Source organism: Neltuma alba, unplaced genomic scaffold (assembly GCF_004799145.2).
Source record: "Neltuma alba isolate B1F8T4 unplaced genomic scaffold, ASM479914v2 tig00003162_pilon, whole genome shotgun sequence".
In the NCBI taxonomy this organism is placed as follows: domain Eukaryota; kingdom Viridiplantae; phylum Streptophyta; class Magnoliopsida; order Fabales; family Fabaceae; genus Neltuma; species Neltuma alba.
Genome location: NW_021633167.1, coordinates 232,750 through 249,490, shown reverse-complemented (window position 1 = coordinate 249,490; position 16,741 = coordinate 232,750).

The following is a 16,741-nucleotide window of genomic DNA, read 5'->3' as shown; positions in this document are numbered from 1 at the left end:
TAAAAAAGTTAGATGAGTTAGTTAATTATAAGAAATATGGTACGCTTTTCCTAAAATACTATAATCATCTTTCTTAATACCACATCTTCCTCTTCTACTTATTATAGTTGAGAGAATATTCATAGGGTAATTTAGAGAAAATTGATAAATATGATAAATGGGTCTTATATTTAGAACCAAAACTAACTTAACGATTGAGTTCTATATTAAAGACCGAAGGAGTATAATTTTTGGCTCAGAATCCTAAAATATTCTTTCTGTAACACTCAATATCAGTATACTAAAATATTTTTCAGTACCAACAAGTGTGCTGATATAATTTTACTATTCTAATATAATTTTTTATACAATCTGCTAAACTATTCTTTTTATAACACCCAATATCCGGCTTTCAATATACTAAAGCATGGGGGTGTTTAGATAAATATCAAATCATGATTTTAAAAATGATTTTATGGTATATGAAGAAAATATGTAGAAGAGTTTACAAGCACCCCTATTTTCCATTACAAACCATTATGCTAATAAAATTTTTGGTCCAGTTAGGAGTCTTAAAATACTTTTTGGTAACACCCGGTATCTAGCTTCCAACACATTAAAATATTTTTTTTAGTAGCACTTGATGTCCTAAACTAATTTTACTACATTAAAATTATTTTAAGAAATTAAGTGCCACCCAAAAATATTTTAGCATTCAGGATGTGCTAAAAATTAATTTAGAATACAAGGTACTAATGAAAAAACAATTCAGTGTGCTGGAAATCAGATACTAGGCCTCACAAAAAAAAAGTATTTTAAATCTCTGACTAGATCAAAAATTATTTTAAAATATTGGATGATATTGAAAAATTATATTAGAATACTAGGTGGTATTAAAAAAATATTTCAACATAATAACTTGTATTAAGAAAATACTTAAGAGTGCTATACCCTTATTTTTGGGGGGGGGGGCGGGGAGAGGGTGTCATCTCACCATGGGAAGGGATAAAGGAGAGGAGTAGGGGTTCCATCTTTTCCTACCAAAGACAAATTGTGGTAAATAAGTAAATAGCTTCTCCATTGTGAACAAGAAAAAATAACTTCCGATTATTAAAAACCATTAATTATTAATTTATTATAATAATTACATTCGAAATATTTTCAGAGCTTAAAAAGTTAAAATATATGATCGCCAACTAATTATTTAAAAAGTTAAAACTTATTTTGATTATTATAACGAAAACTAATTATTTACATGTTTACACGACCTCAGTTTGATTAGCATCAATCATCATCAATCAATCATCAATCCTCAATACATAATATATTATGGAAAAATTAGACACAAAGTCCTTATAGTTACGGTGAGTTTTGAATTAGGTCCTTACACTATTTTTTCTTTTTAAGCACTCCTTGTAATTCCTGCCATTAGTCACGTTGATCCGTCCGTCTTCAAAAATGTTAGAAAGACGAAACGACGTTAACTTGCTAAAGTGGGTGACAATTCATTGACTGGCAAATGAGGCGTATACCCCATGAACAAGAACATCGACGTCTTCATTAAAGAGGATATGTGTATGAGACATGATCTGACACATACTAAATTCCCAAAATTTGATATGATGTTGTTGGATATGAGGCATCATGAGCAAGTTGGTGTTTTGTACCCAAATCATCTAGGGGAATGAGAGTACATCTCTGATTGCTTTTGTTGATCTAGGAAAGATTTTAACATTGCAAGGCAATCAAGAATGCAAAACCAATATTTACAATGAATATATTAACGTGAAAAATTAATATTTTTATCTCTACTTTTTGTAATATAGTAAAAAAGACTATGCCACAACATTATTTTATTTGCTCTGTTTTTGGCCGCAAAAACAGGGACATACAGAGTTGTAGCTTGGCATTACTATAGTAGTATGTTATGAGATTTGTGTATCCTACAGAGAGACCAACACCTTAACGATGCTGTTAGGTTATTAGAGAACAGAATTTTTGTACTGCATAGGGGTTGAAGATTTTAACTAACGTTCTTCTGTCTCCAGTTGATCTCGCGGTGATTTTTCTTTTTATAAAACTTACTTGTTAGAAATATATTCTTTTGGTGGTCTGCGATATATCAAGTTAATTAATTACTTCATTTTCATTTTATTTCGTTTATATACTTTTCATATCAACAAAGGTAGAGTTAGAATGAAAAGACCTTTTACTTTTTGATAGCTGGTGTGCAAATTTTCATTAATTACATAATAACTTGGCCACGGTGTCAATTAGCAAATTAAAACTTTTATTTTTGTTTTGTCTATTAATTTACCCAAAATGGATTTCTCCCATTTCATTTTATCCCAGAAGAATGAAAAAGGAAACCTGTCTCTGAGTACAAAAGTCTTCAATGGCATAAGGCTTGATCTTGTTAATATCTGGGTATGTGTATATATATGCAGGGATTTCAGAAACTGAAATATGTTGCTTTTTCAATCCTATTTTATCATTAGAAACTTCTTGAGGTCATTTATTCATAACACGAGAATTTCAAAGCTTGACATCCTTTTTGCATGTTAAGCTCATCTCTTTAATAGAGAATTCATTTATTTGTAACAGAGTAAGAGGCAGACTTAAGTTGCTGGCTAAGATGAGAGTGAAGCAGCCTTTGTCTCAAATGAACTAGTAGGAGAGAACAGCCACGTATTTGCCGAGCGAGACAACGAGATGCTGTTTAGCGAAACAGCCAATCAATGAACCATCAACCGCTTCAGCAAGTTAACGTGGCTACACCCTTCTAACATTTTTGAAGACGGAAAGATCAACGCGACTAACGGCTAAAATTTAAAGTAGTGCTTAAAAAGAAAAAATAACACGAGGACCTGATTCAAAATTCACTATAACTATAAGGACCAGGGTTTAATTTTCCCATATGTTATTAATAACCCATCGACCTAGGCAGCTCAAAATATGACTTATTACTGGCTTCAGACTACTCTTCTATTGCTATTTATGAGACAGAGAGAAGATACTTTTTGATCTTATTTATATGGTATTTAGAGAAATTTTTTATATAGATGTACAATTGTACCCCTTATTTATTATTGTATTACCTTTGTTTATATAAGGTATAATGTATATTAACTAGAGATAAAGTTAAAAAGTCATTAAATTTTAAATGAGAGTTAATGAAATTTAAGATTTTTTTTTACATATGTGAAACATGTTGAAAGTGTTTTATAAATAAGATCAGAGAAATATTCCACCTAGTCCAAAGTAGTGAGAGAAACAGGACACCACCAAATAATGGGGGAGCAAGGATAGATGTAGATGTGCCGGTTCACCAGTACGATCAAGCTACATGTGGCGGGGTCATAAGAGATGCATCAGGAGGAAATTGGATCCCCTCCACTGCTCTTCTTATCTTCTTTTCCTCCACTGTCCTCTTTTTCTCTCCAAAACTATTGGATCAAAACTCCAATGGTCCAGATTTAATATTTTATAACATTTTATAAAAATAAATATTATGATAAAAAATAAATAAATGAATTTAAACTGTTAAAATCTAATTTGAACAGTTCATAACTACAGACTGTTATTATAGAACAAATTTTTTTTCAATTTTTTTATTACAATTATGAACAGTTCAGACCATATTTTAACCGTTTAAATTTATTTATTTATTTTTTTAATGACATTATTTTTATAAGATGTTAAATCTGGACCATTGGAATTTTGATCCAATGGTTGTGAAGAGAAAAAGAGGATAGTGGAGGGGAAGAGGATGGAAAAGGTAGTGGAGAGAATCCAAATCCCATCAGGAGAGTGGATTATGGGATTTCAAAAAGCGTTTGGAGTGTACTCGGTCGCGGTAGCCGAAATCTTGGCAATCAAGACAGGGCTTGAGGTCCGCAAAGAACTTCACCTCAGCGATATTTGAGTGTATTCAGATTCTTTGGAGGCTATTAATATGCTGCTACGCGACAGTGGAACCAATCACCCTTTTCGTGCAGAAATTGAGGAAACCAGGAAACTCCTGTATGAGGAGTGGAAAGTGACCATTTCACATGCAAGTAGAGAATGTATCCATTGTGCAGACAGCATGGCTCGAACTGCCCAGGTTGCAAATCAGCAAATCTCCTTATACTCAGAAGTACCAGCATGGTGCAGGGAAGGTTTCTGGCGAGATAAAAACTTAGTGGCGAGGTTTACCCAAGGGATTAACTGACGCTATTACCTTTTCTTTTCTAATTTCAAGCTTTCTGCTTGCCACTTTGTGCCCAAAAAAAGAGAAATATTCCCCTGTTCACAAGCCGCGGGCTTTGTTTTAGCCTGTTGATTAATCTCTTACATTGGGCTTTGGAGCAGGAAGATGGTGGTACCTAATCTGAAAGAGGGAACGAAGATGAAATTTTCTGGTCTTTTCTTAGCAGCGAACTCATCTTCCCATGATCCTAAAGAGGTTTGTAATCTTCATTCATTCCTTTGCTTCTCTTCTCTCCCCTTCTTCCTTTGCATTCTCTCATGGGCCTCTTCTTCTTCAGAGCCTTCTTCATCATCGCTGATGAATCTCTTCTCTCCCTCTGTTTCTCTTCATCTTTTTTGGCTCTCTCTTACTGTCATCCCTTTTCTCCACATTCAAGGTGATATCTGGTAGATCCACGTTCCTTATAATTTCTACCTCTTCATTTTTGTCTTTGATTCAGATTTCCCTCTTGCTTCTGCAAGGCACCGGCTGTCAAATCAAGAATTCAGAATTCTATAGCTTGGTGAGTATTGTCACCGTATTGTCACCACGACAGAGCCAGTAGCTTACTGCCAAAGCTTCAAGGTGCCATCTTCAATCTTGTTCTTCACCCTGTTTGTGGTTTGTCTGGAATTTGTTTGTTCTTAGTGTAAATGGGTGCTTCTTGTAATTTTGTTATTATATGGAGCTGTGACATTTTTCTCCATGTTTATTTTTGTTTCCTTCGAGTGATAGATCAAAAGGAGAAGAATGGAAAATAAAAATTTTTCAAGTTCTCCATGCTTAAGCTAATTTGTATGCAAATTAATTTGATAAGGTGACATGCTTTGGCTGGATGCTGAAGCTCCTTTCTGTGTAGGGTGCATGATGCACAAACAAATAATTCATGTATTATTTGCATTCGGGATTGTTCTGGATACTTTTCAAATACTGTGTTGTTGTCAAATACACAAACAAACAGGCAAACTCATATGTAGTTACTGATATGCTCAAACAACCATCACCCGACTAATTAGAAACACACAAAACCCTTAGACTAACTAATCTCCATCTAACCCAAGCTTCTTAATTATAATTTTTTTTTTTACACACATTCTCTTACACGAGTTCAAGGAAGTTACAAGACGCCATTTAGTGAAAAGGTTTCTCATTTTATTAATTAATATACCAATATATATAAAAAAAAAATCTATGGAACTATTGCTAGGTTCAAAGCGCAAATCATTCTTCATATAAAGTAGATTTACAGATAAGCTTTGTCCAGTAGCACTCTCCCATCCCACCTTTCACAAATAAAGCATTGTTACATTCTATGGGTGCTATGGGTTCCTACGGAGTTGATTTGTAGGTACCCCTACAAGCTTCAAGTTTAAGGAAGCAAATCGAGTTTTCCTTTTTGAAAGTTCTGGCTAATATCATTTAACAGTCTTCTCTTAGAACTTTTTCTTTTACTATTTCATTTTGCTATATATAGAGAATTAATTCTTTCTCTTTACATATGCAGGTAGCTTTTTCAATTGGAAAATTGGTGGCGTTGGTTCCTGCAAAGTTGATTAGCAGGTACCCTGTTCCACTACAAGTTTCACGTTGAAGGAAAGAAATTGAGTCAGCCTTTTGAAAGCTCAGCATCAAATTTCAGTTAAAACAGTCTTTTTTAACTTGGACAATACTTCTCTGATTCTTAGTATAAGTCTTATTTAACTAATTCGATTAGATTAAGGGAGTTATGTAAATTAGTTAGTTATAAAAAATAAGACATGTTTTTCCTAAAATACCATAATCATCTTTCTTAATATTCTTCCTCCCTCTTGTATTTGATTATCATTGAGGAGCATTCATAGGAGTAATTTAGAAAAAATTGATAAATATAAAGAATATGTTTTATATTTGTGACCAAAATCAACTTAATAATTAAGTCATGTATTAAGGATTGGAGGGATATTATTATGACAAATCATGTCTCAGCTTTTGTTAAAGACTTCTGCACAGTGAAAAAAGTAGCGAAGCCCCATGCGTGGTTGGGAAATCAAGCTACGCATTACTCATCCTTGCTATATGCCAACGTGACACTGCAGGAATGCATAGTTGCCATCATTTCAAAAGAACGGTTTTAATTACAATAATCATAGGGATAATGACCTGCTAAAATTTATACTATGTGTTTTGTCTATTTTATTATTTTAAATCTTCATTTTGCTTTATAGTTTAGAGATGTTTCTCAATCTGCAAGCTGCTGCACAATGCTGCAAGTGGAAGATCAGAACTTTACCGGCAAGGTGTAGCATCTAATTTCAGTCGGCACTACTGGAATTATGATGCCTTTTCATTTATCATCACACATCAATTAATCAATATAAATTCTCTTCCACCAAGCCATGCCCTTAAATGGCTCATTCAAGGTTCATCTCACAATTTACTGTTCACAAACCACCTAATAAACAAATAAAATAAAAAATTGATGTCTTGAGCTCTGTGTTGGCCAACTTCAATGTAATAAATATAGTTGGCTCAAAAGAGTACATTTTTTCTCTCTATATCAATCTCATTTCAAATTTTGTTGCTTTCTTTTAAAAAACTAAAATTTTATAATACAAATTTTCTTTAATTTTATTTAAAATTTTGAAGTATTTGAAAAACAAAAAGAGAGAGAGAGAGAGAGAAATTACATCACCTCTAAAAAAGTAAAAATAAAAAAGTGATTTTTAAAAATAATGAACATGATTTTTTTTCCGGCCAACGAATATAATCTTCATTATATCAATAAATATTTTTAGAAGTTTATTTGAAAAATAAAATATCATAATCTTTTTTTTCTAAAATCGTATAAAATTTTAATTTTGAAAGGTAAATTAGCGGACGTGCATTACCCAAAAATATCCTAACAGCATCTCGATAACTTCCAAACGATAAAGGAGAAAAGTTATTGAGGTGAACCAAGAAGCAAGATGGAAAAAAGGGCGCGAAGTGACAAGAGGAGCTAAGCGTTTAGCGCGAGAGTGATACAGAAGGCTAAGGAGGTATTTGGTGGGAAATTAAACTATAATTTTAAAAGTGATTTTACAGTATATGAAGTAAATATATGGAGAAATTTATTTCGATTTACAAAAAAGTACCTTTTAAAAATATTTTTATGGTTTTTCAAACACTCCCTAAATCAAGAAGCACAAAAACACGAAAATAATTTAAGTTGTATTCTATTTAAAGCACAATAATCTGTTTAAAACAGAAAGGCTAAAGTATACATTTGGTCTTTTAACTTTATAAAAGGTTTCAATTTAGTTCCTTAACTTTAAAAAGCATACATTCGATCATTTAACCCTAAAATCATTAGGTTTGATAATTTTTTGTAACAATCATAGATGTTTTAAAAATTAAACTTAATATATTAATATTTAAGAATATTTTATCAATATTTAAGATCTTAATCTCATCATTTGGAAAAAAAAAATTTAGAGTTAAAAAAATAAAAGTATATTTTTTAAAGTTAAAAGACTAAATTGAAACATTGTACAAAATTAAAGGACCAAATGTATACTTTAACCGAGCAAAAAAGTATAAGTTATTTTATTTTCATTTACGGGTTATTGTAGCAAAGTTTTTTGTTCAAATACTTTGTGTCCTTATGTTTTATTTACTTATTTTTATAGTTCTCTTTTTTCATTAAGATTTAAGTTGTATTTTTTCAAGATAATTTTTTTTAATTATTTATCATGATAAAGAGTGGATTATGATCATCATCAATAATAAATTAATAATAATTTTGAATCTCCTCGTGCATCACACGGGGAAGTAAACTCTAGTTTTTTAAAAAAGATTTTAAATCATAATCTTTAACATATTAAAATATTTTAATTACAATTATTACTTTAATTAGTACATTGTAATTCATAAGAAACTTTTAATTCATAAGGTAAGTCGCATATAGAATTATTAATTACTTTTTTTAATTTTACGAATATTAAGAAATAAAGCTGAAAAAAAGGGGTTGTGCTGGTTCTTAGGGTGTGTTTGGCAAGCACCCCAAACCATGGTTTGGGAAAAATGTTAGCCAAACACCCGTAAAAAAATCAAAACCATGGTTTGGGTTCAAAACCATGGTTTTGGAAAAAGCAGAAATTTTTTACTTTTGGAGAAAAAAGGGAGAGTGTGAGAGCCTATAGGATATGTATCTTATTGTTTTTTTTATAAACATATTTTTTATAAACATATTTAATCTTATATCTTATAAATATATATATATACATATTAATTATTTATTAATTATATTATCTTATATATTATTAATATATGTTAATAAAAAATATATTATTAACAATTTTATTCATTCAAATTAAAATATATCATAAAATATATTTTTTCTATAATTATCATATTAATTTATGCCAATTTGTATATATAAAAAGTACTTCTAATAACAACTATCCAAACACTCACACTTCTCAAAATCACTTTTTCACAAAATCTATTCTTTCCAAAATCTATTTTTTTCAGAATCTATTCTCCAAACCATGGTTTGGTTTCATCCAAACACACCCTTAATGGGCTAGGGTTTGAAAAACCCGCTTTCCCTAAAATTTTAGCATTGTCTGTGATTTGAGAAGCTCAATCCTTGAATTCACAGGCTTCAAGCCTTTTTAACGAAATCTCTGTATTTTCCTATCTCTTTTCAAATAGATAAAAATAAAATAAAATAAAACGTTGATTCAAAATATAGATATTATAAAATTTATCCAAAATTTTAAAACTAAACCAAATTAAATTGTTACCTAAACTGTTATCCAAAGCAACTATTAAAAGCATCATCAACAATATCGTGATTGTCATTTTCATTACCATAATCACTATCAACATTAATTGCCCAATAACAAGTACAAATAACATGATAACAAATCTGTTGGCAACAACAGGAAAATGTAATGTTTCGAGTCACGTAACAAAGATACTGTCCTTAAGAGATACTTAGCAACTCCTTTGTGACTCAAGAAGTGACACTCCCTAGGATTAAACGAACCCTTCTCACAGGAAAGCAAGGTTACAAAACAATGAAAGGGAAGACAACTCGAGGGTGAGATCACAAGGGAAGATAGGAGGTAATAGCACAATGCTTGTGCTCCCTTACCATGCCTTTATATAGACGCGAACAGGCACACAAGGCCAGAGACGCGTCCCTCTACCCTTCTGAATGGACACGATAGAAACAACAGTCATTTCTATTGAAGACGGAGTGTCTCGAACGTTGGGTGCCAACATTCAGACACGAGTGAACTTCGTAGGACGCGTTCGATAGGCCACAGAAAAAATTAAATAGTGATGTATTCAACTTTTAGAATCCAAAAAGTGAGGTTTTCCGGGTAAGACATTTAATAATAATTTTTGAAAAAATAATTAACTTGATTTTCAAAAAAAGGCTGTTACTGCGTCTAATTCGCACATGAGGGGAGAATCGCCAGTTTTCAACTACATTTCCTCCTGCTGGCATGTTGTTGTGCCCGTGAGGCCCACCTTTCTCTTGGCCCATTTACTCCACCATGGGAGTTTGAGTTCATATATACACTTGCAGTTTCTCTCACCTATCCCACGTGAAACTTTGCTTGACACACACTCTTCACTTTTCTCAAAAAAATCAATATAAATTATTCTTTGCATGTGTATATATATAACTATACAACTAGTTATGAACTCAAATGAGAATGTTGACTGTTTTGCTACCAATTCAAAACATCTAACTCTTTTTTTTTTTTTAATAACTTATAATATCCTCAAGTCATTTTGAGCTTGAAACTAATCTCTGTTGGAGCGGGAGCATTATGGTTAAAGTCCTCCCAACAGGAACGCCTCTTGGGATTCGAACTTATATTCTCTTTTTTATGGAATGAGACCGTCTACTATCTTAACCAATAGCTTGTTGGAAATTGTTTTTTTAAAAGGAAAACTAATTTGCCAATTCTTATAGTTTCACTAAATTTTGAATTAGGTCCTTATAATTTTTTTTCTTCTTTTTATTCAATCCTCATTGTTCACACTGTTATTAGCATTAATCCTTTTATTTGTTGTAAGGCTATTCACGAGATGGGACGGGACTTACGTCCCGTGTCCCAAACTGGGGTCGAGAACATGACGTCCATTTCCCCCTTAAAAAAAACACTATAACTTTTTGTATGAATTTTTTAATGTTATAATGTTTATTTATCATTGGCCTTCCAAAGATAAAAACATTATAAAAAAATATTATGTAAAAAGCTCAATTATATAGTATAAAAAGGTGTAAAAACAATACTATAAAAAATCATAAAAAAACTATATAATGACTTTATGAATTATTTTATTGAGAAAGGAGATTTTGTTGAAATAACACTGCAACTTAAGAACTAAAAATCATTATAAAAATAATAACTATTATTAACAAGTGAATTGTATAATTTAATAATAATTATTAATAAATAATTTTTTTAAAAAAATACTTTGTGCCCTCCGGTCTCGAAATTCTTTTTGCCCCATTCCATCTTGTCTCGAACTGACCGGGACGGGAACAGGACAACCAGGACGGAACAAGTTGAACAATCCTAGTTTGTTGAACTTGCTTCTGCTGTTAGTGACTAGAGGTGATGTGGCATCTAACTAAGCAACCTTCTATCTCCCCCCCTCCACTTAGTCTCCTCTAACAAATGCTATTATCTCACTCTCATTGTTCATGGTCTCTCCCTCCGCCATCATCACATCTCCTCTTGCATAAGCTTCGCTATGTCTCATATGATGGTGAACATAAGGACAGACAACATGATTTTGCATAAATTGGCATGGACCCCAATCAAAGCTCCATTGTTGTCGCTTATCCTTTAGTGTTGAGGATCACTCCTTGCAACGAAGAGTGATCGCCGAGTAAGAACCACATGAATATGAAGGATGATTGATAAAATCGTGGTTGTGATTTCCTCTTGAAGCAATCCTACTTGTTTAGATTCAAACAGAGCTTGCGTCGGAGACAAGTGTGATGGAGCTGGCACCGGCGACGGTGTAATCATGGTGGTGCCATGGAAGGGGAAACAATAGGGATAAAGCCTATGCAAGAGAAGACATAGATGGTGATAGTGGGGGGGGGGAGAATGAACTGTGAAAGTTAGCTCTAAGTGTTCACTAGAGTGGGGAGAGGTATGGAGGAGGGAAGAGAGAAGTTGAATGAGGAGGAAGATGGTTACTTCCTCTCTTCCCCCCCGAGATGCATACTCAGATTTTATTCAAATGCCACATCAACTCTAGTTAAGGGAAACTAACGGCAAAAGCAACTTTAACAAACAGAAGGATTCACTAAAAAAAAATTAAGTTTCAGCGGTGACAAAAAGTCACCGCTGAAAGTATAAAAGTCGCTGCTGAAAGTTTTCAGCGACGACTTTTCGCTGCTAAAAAGTAGTTGCCGTAGCAGCCGTGACTGAAAACTTTTAGCGAAAGGGATGTTCTGCGGCGACTTTTTTGTCGCTGCTGAAAGTAATGCCTAACAAGAATTGGCTTTACCAATGCCACGTCATCACCTCCGTCAACCACGTCATCACCGCTGGCTGCCATGTCATCGTCACCGGTTGCCACATCATCACTAACCACCTCCATGTCATTGCCACGTCACTCCGCCCCTGCCACGTCATCATTCAAATATTTTCACCTAAAATGTGTCTTCTTCAAGGTTCGAACTCGTGACCACCTCCTTTCATGTCCAATCTTCTTGCCATTGAGCCAGATTGAATTTGTTTATTAATATTGTAAAATAAAGTGTCGCCGCTGAGAGTTTTAGTTTTAGTAGCGAACTTTCAGCGGTGACTAGAAAAGTTGTCGCTGAAAGTCCACTTTCAGCAGTGATACTTTTGTCGCTACTAAAAGTCTTAGTTTTAGTAGCGAACTTTCAGCGGTGACACTTTTGTCGCCGCTGAAAGTCTTAGTTTCAGCGGTGACTTTTTGGTGTCGTCGTCGAAAGTCATCACCTAAAGTCTTTTTTTTGTAGTGATTAACACTAATAATAGTGTAAACAATAACGATTAGACAAAAAGAAAAAAAATTACAGGGACCTAATTTAAAATTTACTAAAACTATAGGGATTGATAAATTAAATCTCTCTTTTTTAATTATTAGGCTTGTTCATAAAAAATTATTCATAATTACATAAATATTTTGATTAATTTTACACCATGTGTTGATCATATGATTTATGACGAATTAACAGAATTTAAAGTAATTACTAATTAAATAATAAATAAATAAATAAATATAATCACTAAAATGGTTAACATATACATTAAATTAAGGAAAATACACAGGTAACCAAGTCCACTTTTAGGGCCTGTTTGATTCGAGGCGAGGGGAGGGGAGGGGAGGGTGGGAAAAGTTTTAATGTTACCTTGTTTGGTTTAATCAGAAGGGGGAGGGATATTTAATGATCATTTGTTTGATTCAAAAGGAGAGGCAATTTGAGGTAATAATTAATTTACTATTATACCCTTATATGCTAGTTTATATTCTTTTATTTGTGTGTTATGGAAAAATAAAATATTTTTTTGAGTTAATAATATGATCTGCTATGATAACAAAATTTATGGAGAGACATTGTGAAACTGTAAACTTCATCAAATCTCAGGAAAAAAAATCCAAAAAAAATTCTAAACCCTCCTCTTATTTGTGTGAACCCCTCCTTTTCAAAATTTCTGACCAAATAGGGAAAGTGGTTCATTTGCTCGTCCCTCCCTTCTAACCAACTATGCTCTGAACGGATTTGTACTTACAAGCCCATTTAATGTAAAATTTTGTTTTCCCCCCTAAAGCTCGGCCTTGAATCTAAACAAGTCAGTCCAATAGGCTTAATCTATTTTGTCTACTTCAACTAGAAAGAAGATTTTTTTTGGGGTAGAATAAATAAAAAAAATAAAGTTAGCAATATTTTAATAAATTTAATGATTTTTTACTCTTCCTAAATTCATGAATGACTTATATTATGAATAAAGGGCAATAAGTTGAACTAAATTAAGAAAGACAATGGGCCCGTTTAGAATAGTTTATAATTACATTTTCAATTATGATTTATAAAATACAAAATAAGCATGTGAAAAGAGTTTTGTTTCTACATATGTAAAATATGCTTACAAGTGTTTTTCATCTCTATCCCAAACAGCTCCAGTAGTGGGAACGTAGTGATAAACATGTTATTAAATTCATTTTTTGATCTATTTGTGTTGCTTGGATGTAACAAGTAATAGCTAGTCCAACAAAGAGGAAACCAAACCAGACCCTTGCTATGGCGTAACCGCAAAGCCAAGAAAGATGCTTGCTAAAATGGGAAGCGTCGGCAAAGGGTTTGATATTCACCATCATGGCTTCATCATCACCACTAAGGCGAACGCGCGAACGCTTTACGGATTCATTTTTCATTCCAAAAAATAATAATTAAAATTTTAAAAAAATTATTAAGGGAGAATGACATTAAGGTCCCACACAAGAAAATATACTACAAAACAGTTCCTTGAAATCTGATAATGAATCACAAGTCCTATAAGGACTTAATTGCAATAATAAGAATGTTAAAAAGACATTATTATCTTGCAGTGTAGAAGGAAAAGGTGCTCATATTTCCCGCACGATCTGAAGTTGCTACGCATGGGAGAGAAAAGCTGGAGAAAGAAAGAAGTAGCCATTAATGAGGAAGCATCTTCCTTATCACCATTAGTGAACTCCAAAGAGCTTCCATTTTATTCTCTCCAGACTTCTAGGTTTTGAAACTTTCTTCCCCTCCTCTTCTACTACATTTTGCTTGATAGATTGTGTTTGGGTATGGGAATTTAGAAAATCATTTTTACTTTTAGGCATTGCAAAGCTTTTGTTTATTGTCTAATATGAACAAGTTAATCAATAGAAAGGTTTTGTTTTTGTTTGCTGTGGGTTGGTGATTTAAGTTGGGGTGTCATTATAGGTGGGTAGGATGATGATGGGTGCTCTGCTTTTAGTTACATTGTGGGTAGTTTTGCTCTGTTTTAGCATGGTTTAGTGTGAAAGGCTGAAGAAGATGAAGGTTGGTGTGAGTAAAAACCTTTCCTGTGAAATGGGATATTGTGTTATCAATGTAGGCTACAAAAGTTGTTAATAGACACCGCGATAGTTGTCAATAGTGCTGCTTCATTTGTCAATAATAGCTAGACGACTGTTGATACAGGTTTACATTAATGATGACCAATACATCTAAGAAGCATCTATTTTGCTTTGTTCATATAAGGTGTAAGTTTATAAATAATAGAGAAGATGATATGAGATATGTTGGAGGTAGTGTAAGAATAACAAGTATAAAGGAAGGGACAAAATGAGGATCGCTAGGAAGAAAAAGAGGCAGAAGAAAAAAAAATTGAGTGAAGCAGATGTAGATTTAGACGGAGAAGAAAAAGAACAAAACGAGGATTGCCAAGAGCAATTTCGAAGTACTCCTATGAAGACCTTTGTGATTTGAAAGTTGGTTGCTTGCGGTAGCTTGTCAGTCACCAAAATAATTTGCATATGGACAAATTCTTGTCCATGCTTCCGAGAAAAAGTCATAGCTAAAGAAAGAAATAGAGACCTTCGTTATTTATATTTGTTGTGCTTGTAAAATGACATTTTGTATCGAAGTCATTAAATGCTGTGATGAAAAATAGTTGATCAGACTGTGCTTACAATTTATGGTGCCACTTTTGACAATTTTATGTGGTTGTATTGACAAGTAAATTATGTAGTTAATATCCATGAAGTAGTGCAAAGTAGTATCATTGCTTTGTATCAAATTCATGGATAATCTAATTCCATGCAGCGTCTTCTTACTTTATGTGAAAGTGTTATTTATTTGAAATTTTCAATTAAGTTATGTTTAATAGAGTAATTCTGAAAATGACCTTAAATAGTAGAAAATTTAACAAGTTACATTGGCCTTATTAACAAGTCAACGTGTGGATATTAACAACTGATATTGAAAATTTTCAGAATTGAAGGTATTATTTGTTTAAAATGTTCAATTAAGTTATATGTAACTTAAATATAAATATTAACCAAAAAGTATATTAATTGGATGACAATTTTTCAAAACTTGACAAGTCACAGCACAACCGTTGACAAGTTACAGTGCCACCGTTGACAAGTTACAGTGCATTTGTTGACAAATCTAATAATGCTCAATCCGTCATGGCATTTGAAGCATAAAAGACATTATGTAATACGTGTCACAGTGCATGGATAAATTCGCCACAACGCCTGGATGAAATGATATGCCCTTGATTCCATGGTTGACAAATCACAGTGTCACCATCGACAAGTTACAATGCAACTGTTGACAAGTCACAGTGTCACTGTTTGACAAGCGATGGTATAGTTATTAACAATTCATTTTATAATTTTATACCAGTAATAATAGGCTTTTAATAATGATTATATATGACATTATAACTAAAATGTAGTATGACAGATTAATTGAAAACATCATATGATATGCCAACATTATGTCACTTGAATTCACATTTTAGATAATTTCTATCAACAGATTAATTGACAAGTCATACTGTAATTAGTGACAAGTCAGAATAGGTCTCTTGACAATACAGGGTGTGATAATTACAACTTAAATGACAATAGAATTTAACATATCAATTTATAGCCAACTTTTATTATCTTTATATATATGGAACTACACATATTTTTTTGACAAAAAATAACTGCACATATTTCACAACCCATAAAAAAAAAACACACGGGTTGCATGTAATTATCGAACTAATTATTGGTGTGTACTCATTTACAAAAAAAATCCCTTCATACTCATTTACAAAATATTCCTTTTATATCCATATATAAAAAATAGTTGACTTCAATATGCTCTTAGCTGGTATTTGGGTTTTTGCATGATTTGACGGTGTGATGCTTCCCCAACGCACTAGCCATTATTAATATAAACCTGCATCAACAATTGTCCAGCTGTTATTGACAAGTGAATCAACACTATTGATAACTATCACGGTATGGTATCCATTGACAACTTTTGCAGCCTATATTGACAACACAATATCCCATTTTGTAGGAAAAGTTTATACCCAAACTAACCTTCATCTTCTTTGGCCCTTCATACTAAACCATACTAAAACAGAACAAAATCACCTACAAGGTAACTAAAAACAAAGCACCTATCATCATCTTACCCACCCGCAATAAAACCTCAACTTAAATTACAAATCCACACCAAACAAAAGCACAACCTTTTTATTGATTAACTTGTTTATATTAGACAAAAAACAAGAGCTTTGCAATAGCTAAAGGCAAAAATAATTTTCTAAATTTCTATACCCAAACATAATCAGTCGAGCAAAATGTAATAGGAGAGGAGGGGAAGAAAGTTTCAAAACCTGGAAGTGTAGAGAGATTAAAATAGAAGCTCTTTGGAGTTCACTAATAGTGATGAGGAAGATGCTTCATCATCAATGGCTACTTCCTTCTTTCTCCAGCTCTTCTCTTCCATATGTAACAATTTCAGATCGTGCGGGAAAT